Genomic DNA, 9,356 nt, shown 5'->3' with positions numbered 1-9,356 from the left:
ATTCTAAACAATGTTTCTAAAGTCTAAACGCTCTAAAAGAGAACAGACTGTTATGATTTCAGCTCTCTGCCACAGTTGCACTCTGCGTTCTCAGCCACGCCCACTTCTCCGCTGCAGAATGAAGATTGACAGAGGAGGGAGGAGAAGCTGCAGGAGGAAGTTTATTCTGCAGTTTGGGCTGCACACAGGTGCAGCCGGTGCTAAATAATTTAAAATATTATATTATAAATAAAAATTCCATGCAGATTGTGCAGCTCATCCATCAATCATATACATGTGTCAATGTGTGTCATGTCCAATTTTATTGTGACAAATCGCGATGGAGCAAGTCCACAAAAAACGAACCGCGAAGTAGCGTGGGACTACTGTACTGTCTACGATGCACAAACTGTGAAATATTGATGCACTTTCCATTTTGACAGGGGACTCTGCATCTGTCGACACCAGAAACGATGACCAGGTAAAGGTTTCTACATACATTTCATGTGATATGCAAAGTGGTGTGCCTCTTGTGGCAACTGGATGATGACAGGACTCTCAGATGCAAAATTTGCATACCGTGTTAGCATTAGTGAGTGTACTGTTAGGAGCAATGCCCTGGGGCTGTTTAGGAAGTTGTGTTTGTGTTTTTATACTGATCACATTCAAAAAAGCTCCAGTTACAGTTGTACCCTGACATGTCAGACAGATGACCTTTCTCTTGTCTCCTAACAGCGTAAAGAGGATGTCATGTACGCCTCTATTAACCACAGCAATATCAAAGGAACAAGAGCTACAGCCAGCACTGATGACAACTGTGACTATGCAATCGTTAACATCCCAAAACAAGTTCAGCCAGATGCAGAATCTGAAGGCTCCTCTAAAGAAGAATGTGCAGACGATTATGTGCTCATGGGGTAAAATGATGCATTTTGTGAAGGAAAAACTTGCAAGGGAACTCTTGGGTTTGCGAATCAAGATAAAAACTTGATGACAAAAACAGACAAACTGCACAGAAAAAAGCAACAAGGACTAGTTGTTTGAATTTTAACCTCAATATGTGATATTTCTTCTTTGAGGGAACTTTAAACCCAAAAGAAGAAAACAGGTTGATCCATTTGCAGAAGAACTTTGGACTTTGACCTCAAAGACATGATGATCATTTGTCTGGAAGAAGTACTGTAAGGCCAATAAAACTGGACCTTGGGTTTGGACTTGAAGGAGCAAAGTGACAGATCTGAGCATCTTCAAGAAAAGTAACTTCTCCACATCATCAAATGGAGCTGCTTTATACATTCCACTGAGCTGAACTAAATTAATGAAATATTAAAACCCATAGTCAGAGAAAATAAAAGAAAACAACAATTGTACAAATTTTGCAGGGTTTTGTTTATAGAAAAAAGTCAGTGTGACATTTCCTTTGGTAAAAAATAATAATAATGCAAACCACTCTTCTTTTCAAACTATTCTTAGTTTTTCTGTTTGTTTTTTAGGGGTGGGGGGGGTGCAATAGTTCAGATTTTTGAAGTGGGCTTCAGTAGAGTAGTTATAAACTGAATATCTTACCTGCTGGTAACATACTGTATCTTTGAACGACCTCAGTTTGGAGAAACGGTTCAATTCTGATGGGGCTCATGAGGCAGCAGCTAAGCTGAGCAGGGCTAAGACCAAAGTGGGTTGCTGCAACTGTAGTATCTGAATTCATTTGTATTTCATGCAGACATAAACATATAAACCATAAAAGTATTGTTATTTTGTACTGCACAGTTATTTACATGAAACTCTATTATCTTGAAATACAAACAGCAGCAGTAGCAGCTAACTGTTGCACTTCTCGTGCAAAGGGGCGCTGCATGCAGATATATCATATTTCTGCTCAAGTCATTGTGTAATGCAAAATTAACAGCAACAAGAAGGTTTATAAAACAGTGTTTGTGTGACTCACTATGAGATTTTTCTTTTTGTTTTTACACATACAATAATTCGGTCAAGCCTTCAACTCATCAGTCAAAGCTTAACTTTAGTTCCCCTAAATGAAGTAGTTTAAATAACTATCTACAAGTAAGATAAAATAGTTTGTTTTCCACTGGACCCTGACTCAAAGACCTGACTGATGTAATGAAGGACAACAGTGTTGTTTGTTGTCTTGTTGTTTGTTGCTCGTTTTAACAACTTCAGATAACGATCATCTTTGTCTGCTGTCACCGTGAGGCTGTTAAAACGAGCTTTTCTTCACCCTTATTGTTTCACGACCTTGAGCTGCATCAACCAGCACCTTACTGACAACTTTACCAACGCCCAAATCTAAACGTCAAATAGATTACATTAAAAAGTGCAGAGGTTCGAGAAGGCGAGACTGGGATCAGAAGGTCACCAGTTCAACCCTCCAGGAAACATCAAAATGTGGGTGGGAAAGTTGAAACACCCACACCTGCCTCCACCCTCATTTGCCCTACTCTGGGCCCATGAGCAAGGCCCCATCATCTGCTCCCCCGGGTGCAGTAGATGGGAGCTCTCTGCTTCACACAAAAGTCAAGATTTTTGGAGAAATGTTTAAAGCACATATTTTATTTTATTTCTGCTCATTTGCAGCTTAGAGCTCCTGAAAACTACTAAATTCCCTCATTTCAAGAAATGTACACATTTTAGGCTTAAACTCATGTGTTTGTTATTTTTATTTTTGTATTTATGTGGGTGTGAATGCAGTTTTAGTTTATCCTTGCATTGTAATTTATATGATTGACTGAATGCATGTAACATAAAATAACTTACTTTGTTGTTGTTTTTGTCTTCATTTTGTTTATTTTTTTTAATAGTTATTGTCAATTAAAAGCTTTCAGACGAGCAACTGTGGTTTTCTTGTATATATGATTCAGCTCTAAGTCTGGGGGAGTGGGGGAGTGGTGGCACAGAAGTTAGAAGATGGGTTTGTGATCGGAAAGTGGCAGGTTCAACTCCCAGTACCGTCAACATCAAAATGTGGGTGGAAAAGGTGGAACACCCACACCTGCCTCCACCCTCATTCGCCCCACCCTGGGCCCCTGAGCAAGGCCCCCAACCCCCACCATCCGCTCCCCAAAACAGGTCTCTTGAAAAAAATGAGTTCTCGTGGCTCAATGAGACTACCTGTATAAATAAAGGGTATAAATACAATTTTAAAAAAGTCAGAAAATTTTGAGAATCTGTCACATATCAAAATAATAGTTTGTTTTAGGGAAAGATTTCTGAAATTGCTTTCACAATTCTGCTGGGGGACTTCAGTGCCCACGTGGGTAACGACAGTGTGACCTGGAGGGGCGTGACCTGGAGGGGCGTGACCTGAAGGGGCGTGACCTGAAGGGGCGTGACTGGGAGGAACGGCCTCTCTGAGCTGAACCTGAGAGGTGTTCTGTTGTTGGACAAACTTCAAAGACAACTTTGGTCTCTTCATTCAGATGAATATTCATGTGTTATGGTATAGAACTCCCTGTAACTAACAGATTCTACTTCAGTGTCTGATTTTGATTGTTAAAGGGTGAATATATTAATTAAGTTGTTGTTGGTCAGTGAACTGACCAGCTGGTGCCCCACTTTAACGAGAGCTAAATAAATAAAAACAAATGTAGTGGAGTTGAGATGGAAAAGGTGTCACCCTTCTTCCTCCATCTCACCCTTCGTTATTGCTGCAAGTTTCTACCCTGAGGCTGTTAGACTCATGATCCCTAATCAGGATTATCACTGTGAAAATCACTGTGAAAAAAATCACTGTTATGCCACTTGATTGTTGATCTGTGCTGCTGACTATCCATGCTGCTGATCTCATGCTGCTGATCTGTTTCATGTTGCTGTGTTCATTCGTCCTCATCTGCTCACACAGACTCATGTTCGTGCTGCTGTTGTTGGGCGTATTTTTTCATACTAGTAGTGCTTAGTATATTCTTAGTTTAGTGTAAGGCAGCACGGTGGTGCAACTGGTAGAGCTGCTGCCTCTCAGTGAGCAGGTCCTTGGTTCAAACCCCGGTCCAGGGGCCTTTCTGGGTGGAGTTTGCATGTTCTCTCCGTGCATGCGTGGGTTTTCTCCGGGTACTCCGGTTTCCTCCCACAGTCCAAAAACATGCATGTTAGGCTGACTGGTAACTCTAAATTGTCCCTAGGTGTGAGTGAGAGAGTGAATGTTTGTTTGTCTCGTTTGTCTCTATGTGGCCCTGTGATGGACTTGTGACCTGTCCAAGGTGTACCCCGCCCCTCGCACAGTGATTGCTGGACATGGGCACCAGCGACCCCCGTGACCCAAAATGGAATAAGCGGGTAAAGAAAATGGATGGATGGATGGATGGATAGTTTAGTGTATTTCTTAGTTCATGGCTCGGATCTTACTACTGTTTTGCTTTACAATTTGTATTTTTGTTGGATGTAACTGGGACCCTGTGTACATAGTTTCGTTCCGCCTCGTGTACCACATGTGAAGTGAACGACAGTAAAAACACCTTGACCTTGACCTTGAGAACTGAAAGAACAATGATCCTTCATAGCACTCTCAGTAAAATGCTCATTTTACATTTTGTTTTATTTTTTGTAATAAGTATTTTTCCTGAGCGCCTCATGTCCTGCCTGCATTTTTAGGTTTCATCCACCATCAGACTTGTCAACAAGGATTTGGTGCTCTGTAGTCATTTTTTAAAGACTTGCAAATACATTTAAAGTTTTCAAACATGCCTCAGCAAAATGATGGAGCTTTGTTGTTAAAGGCCAACTTAAGAAACAGAAAATTTGCATGATCTGAAAAGTTTTAAATGAACTGAAAAGTAATTAACAACAGATCACAATTTATTATTTCACCTTTAACTGGCCAGAAACAGATGAAGACTGATCATTGTGTTCATGGTTGCAGATTACTCCTGCTTTAAGAACAGCCTATATAATTACACGTCATTTACTAATCTCATATAGATAACTCTGTGGATAAATACATCAAGTTCACACGAGAAGATGAAAAAAATGGCAAGTTGGCTTTCTTGGACTGTGAGGTCTCAGTCTCTGATAGAGGACATTTGCAAACTGAGGTGTACCGCAAACCCACCCACACAGACCAGTATTTGCAGTTTGACTCCCATCACCCTTTGGAGCACAAGTTAGGAGTCATCAGGACTCTGTATCACAGAGCAGACAGCATCCCCACTAGCTCAGGAGCCAGGCAGAAGGAGAAATCCCACACAAGACAGGCTCTAGAGCAATGTGGATATCCTAACTGGGCCTTCCTGAAAGCAGAGAAGAAACCCAAACAGGACTCCAGTCAGCCAACAGGTGAAAAGGAGGAACCCAGACCCAGACCAGTGGTCATTCCATATGTTGAGGGAGTATCAGAGAAACTGAGACGTTTATTTTCTAAACATAACGTCCCAGTGGCTTTTAAACCCCAAAATACATTACGGCAAAGACTGGTTCATCCCAAAGATCCAGTCCCCCGGCACAAACAGAGTAATGTTGTGTATGCTGTTCAGTGTCAGGAGGGCTGTGATCAGTCTTACATCGGGGAAACAAAACAGCCACTGGCCAAAAGGATGGCCCAGCACAGAAGATCAACATCATCAGGCCAGGACTCTGCAGTCTACACTCATCTCCAGGCCAGCGGTCACTCTTTCAGGGATGAAGATGTGCACATCCTGGACAGAGAGGAACGATGGTTTGAGAGAGGAGTAAAGGAGGCCATCTTTGTGAAAAGAAACCGTCCATCATTAAACAGGGGTGGAGGCCTACGTGTTCAATTGTCCCCCTCTTACAATGCTGTGATTGCTAGTATCACTCAGCCCTCTGTGAACAGTAAACAGCCATCAGTGTGCTAATGACCTATTGTTAGGCTGATGGTCCTTCTTGAGCATGTGATCAGCTGGTTTTGGTTGTCAGCAGCAAAACTGGTTGATCCACTCTGAGAAGGTGCTATTTAAGAGACTGAGCTGAAAACAGCACCTCAGACTGAAGAAGTCTCTCGGACGAGAGACGAAACGTTTCTACATTTTTTGTTGTTTTGCTTTGTTTTGTTTTTTTGAATGTCCAGAGGACCAGATTTAACTTTTTTAGAAATCTCATATAGACATCTCAACATGTATTCATTTTACTAAGGATGTTCTGACTTCCACCAGTAGAAAGTAAAGCAGCCCCTTTTCACGCTTTGTTTTTCTTAGAAGCAGGTTAAAACTACTTTGTATATGAAAAAAAAATTACAAATTCGTGTGGATGTGTCGAAGCTCGACAGTGCTCAGACTGAATTTGGAGAGCTGCAGCAGGGAGCTGGAGCAGGCTGTTATCAGGACTGGGAACTCACTGACAGCACTCATGAATGATGGGAATAATCTTGGAGAAGCTGTGAGCTCGACTTTTGGCATAAAGGATCAATTCGGCTGTTTTGGAGTTTCCATCAGAGAATATATACCAGCGAGACAGAAAAGGAAAAGGAAAGAAAAGGCAGAAACAGCAATTCATGAGTTCTGCCTGACCCAAATTGTGGCCTTGATGCCAGACTTATCTCAACTCCTCCTGGCATGTTTTGAAAACAACAAAGATGCTTTGACTGTCTCCTCACCCCTCCCTTCCCCAAGGCCATGGACATGTAACAGAACCTCAGCTGAGCTGATGATGAATGTCACCTCTTATCTGGACAATGGCTGAGAGGGGGGGCTCTGGACTATGCTACGACTTTCCCTTAAAATTCAATATCTTCACCGGCCTATGTGTAAATGTGTAACGTCTGTTTATGTTGCTTTGCTGTGGTAGTTTTTTTTTATGCCTCAAATCGTGCTCTGTCTAGGACACGGCGTGAGAGATCTTTTTTTTTTTATACCGTCTCTCCTCATGTTTTCTTTCCTTTTCTCATCTAAGCAAAACATTATTCTGAATAAGAATAAGAAGGCCGCGCTATTTAATAGCCGCAGCTTTGTGGACTCCGCCCATCTTTCGGACGATTGTACGTACATATTCTCGTTGTATCTCGGTGCAATGCCAATAAAGTTTATTCTGATTCTGATTCTGAATTTTCTTGATAATTTACAAAGAATGTACAGTAATCTAGTCGTATCCTGATTATCTTGCTTAAAATCAAACCTCAAAACCAGTCTAAAAAAGAAGAAAACAGCTGACTGCCTTCTACACGTTGTTTTCTGATAAATCCCTCACGTACTGCTCTTTGAATTGAGAAAGCACCTCGGATGAGGAGCGAAACGTCTTCTGTTACAAGTAAAGTCCAGTTGTTTTTGTATTGAACGCTTTTTGAACTGATAAATCTGGTACCACTTTAGTTTCTCCATGGTGCATAATTAGATGATAACCAAAAAAGAATCAGGTGTTCGAAAGTCCTTTATTAAAAACATGATTAATTCAGTTAAACTCATAAATAATATACAATATCATTACGTTAGGTAACTGAGACATATGCTGTCTTTGTTTCTGTGGAGCTGAGTTTAAAAAAGTGTCTTTATTGAACAGTAAATAAGTATAACTATACACAGTTACAGCAACTATACAAAGTCTGCATCATTGTGTTTGGTGTCTGGCTTACATTGCAACTCATTCCATCTCAGTGGCTATCTGTGTGTTTGTAGTAATTATTAAAGTTCTTTATAAGACCCACTCAGAGCAAGTCATGAGCAGCATGTGCTGTGAATGAAAGCAGGAGTGCAACTTCAGGTACATCCCCTCTTTGATCCATCTGTGAATTTTGTTAGGACAGGTTTGAACCAAGAGTTTTCCCACTGTTGTGAAATTATTCTTTACTAAAACTGGAATGAAATTAAACTGCAACCAAATACCTTTTATTTTCTGGTACCTGAGAGAGAGAGGATACATTCAAGCCTCAGCTTTCTCTGAAGTTCCCGTTGACATGAGGAAGCGCTTCATGTTAATTTAAACATGGGTGAAACCACCACTTTTAGTTCCCATAAAAGTACAGAAAAATGCTCTGGCTAACAGTTTTGATGGTGCGTTTACACATCGACAAGATGACACTGATGACTCTCGGTTTTTGTGTGAGTCACAGCTACACACAGACAGCAAATATCTTTAAGAATTACATAAAAATAAAACTAGAGACAGAGTTAATGCTAAAGGATAAATGATTTTGCTGAAAGCTGATGAAGTTGAAACTGCACTGAATTATTTTAATCATTTAACCATCAGTGTGAGTTGAATTTGAATGTTTTGGAATTTTCAGAAAGAAAGAAGTGGAAAGCAGCAGAACGACAGAATAAATGTGTCAAATAAGGAAGAAGTGAAGAAAAAAGCAGCTGAAGCAAGTAGAAACTTGTAAGGAGCTAAAATAAAAGATGTATTTAGAAAGAAGCCAAAAAGACAGAGTAAAGGTTGTGATTAACAAAAGAGGCTGAAAGAAGCAACTGAAAGTTGAAATCAATAGAAAGGAACAGAAAGGTTGTGGGAAAAAGCTAAAATTGTAAGAAAGAAGCTAAAAGGAGCACAAAAGGTTCCTGAAATGATCCGTAATAAGTCAAAGGAATCTGAAACGATCACAAGTTCAAATAAGTAAGACCAGAATAAAAACTGAATGACCAGAAAACAGGTTTTAAACAACAGAAAGGTTTTGAAGAATGTGTAGATTCATTCAATTTCCAATAAATTTCCAAAAAAGTTAAATATTTAAAAATATAAAATTATAAAAGAGAGCACCCATCTCTTGAACAAGCTGAATGTTTTCAAGAGCTGAAGCTTAAAAAGTGTATAGAGGATAAAAAAGTATATTAAATGGGTCATCACTTTAATGCACACACTATGAATCAGAATAATAAGCATCCAAATCAGGACACCTCTCACATCAGAAACCTTTGATCGCACTCCGACATCTCAAGTTTCACCATTTTTCAGTTTCACAGCCTTCAGTTTCTAACAATGTGCAAAACTGTGCAATAAAGTGTGTGACTTCACTGCATGTGCAGTATTTATTTTTGCAAGCGCATCTGCAGATTAGTTGTAAATTGAGTTTACATGTTGAACATAATTAGGTCTCCACTTCCTTCACAACCATCTAAAAAAATTAAATGAAATAAAATAAAAACGTCTCGTGAACCAAGATAAACAATGTTCAGCAGCATGTCGAATGCAAAAATCCACCCACCCGTGGTGATTTGTTTGTGTCCTTCTGGTGACGTCGTCCGGTAGAAATGACACAAATAAGCTCAGTCATGCAACAAAAACAAGCTTTCAATAAGGCATTTATTTGTACTTAATTTTAAACCTTAACAGTTTCACCTTTTTTTGTGCAAAAACTGAGACACCTGCTAAAAATACAACAATTAGGCCAAAAATAAGTCTGAGCATCTGAAGCCATCTAAAATCTGCAAGGAAAATTCCAAAAAGTCTATTTATATTTATTTGTTTGTGTATGAACCAGTGGG

At 39.9% G+C, this 9,356-nt stretch overlaps 1 long non-coding RNA gene across 1 annotated transcript in view; it reads left to right on the top strand.

Annotated features, from left to right (window-relative positions):
- LOC119419194 overlaps positions 1 to 783 on the top strand; it is a 1,086-nt gene extending 303 nt beyond the window's left edge. Inside the window, exons 2-3 of the long non-coding RNA XR_005187244.1 lie at positions 423 to 460; positions 715 to 783. This is a non-coding gene — a long non-coding RNA (uncharacterized LOC119419194). The remainder of the gene's footprint in view (positions 1 to 422; positions 461 to 714) is intronic.
- Positions 784 to 9,356: the final 8,573 nt, after the last annotated feature.

This window comes from Nematolebias whitei, chromosome 13, assembly GCF_014905685.2.
Source record: "Nematolebias whitei isolate Nwh7 chromosome 13, NemWhi1, whole genome shotgun sequence".
Classification (NCBI taxonomy): domain Eukaryota; kingdom Metazoa; phylum Chordata; class Actinopteri; order Cyprinodontiformes; family Rivulidae; genus Nematolebias; species Nematolebias whitei.
The sequence above is the reverse complement of the archived record's forward strand: the minus strand, read 5'-3'. Positions and strand labels throughout refer to the sequence as shown.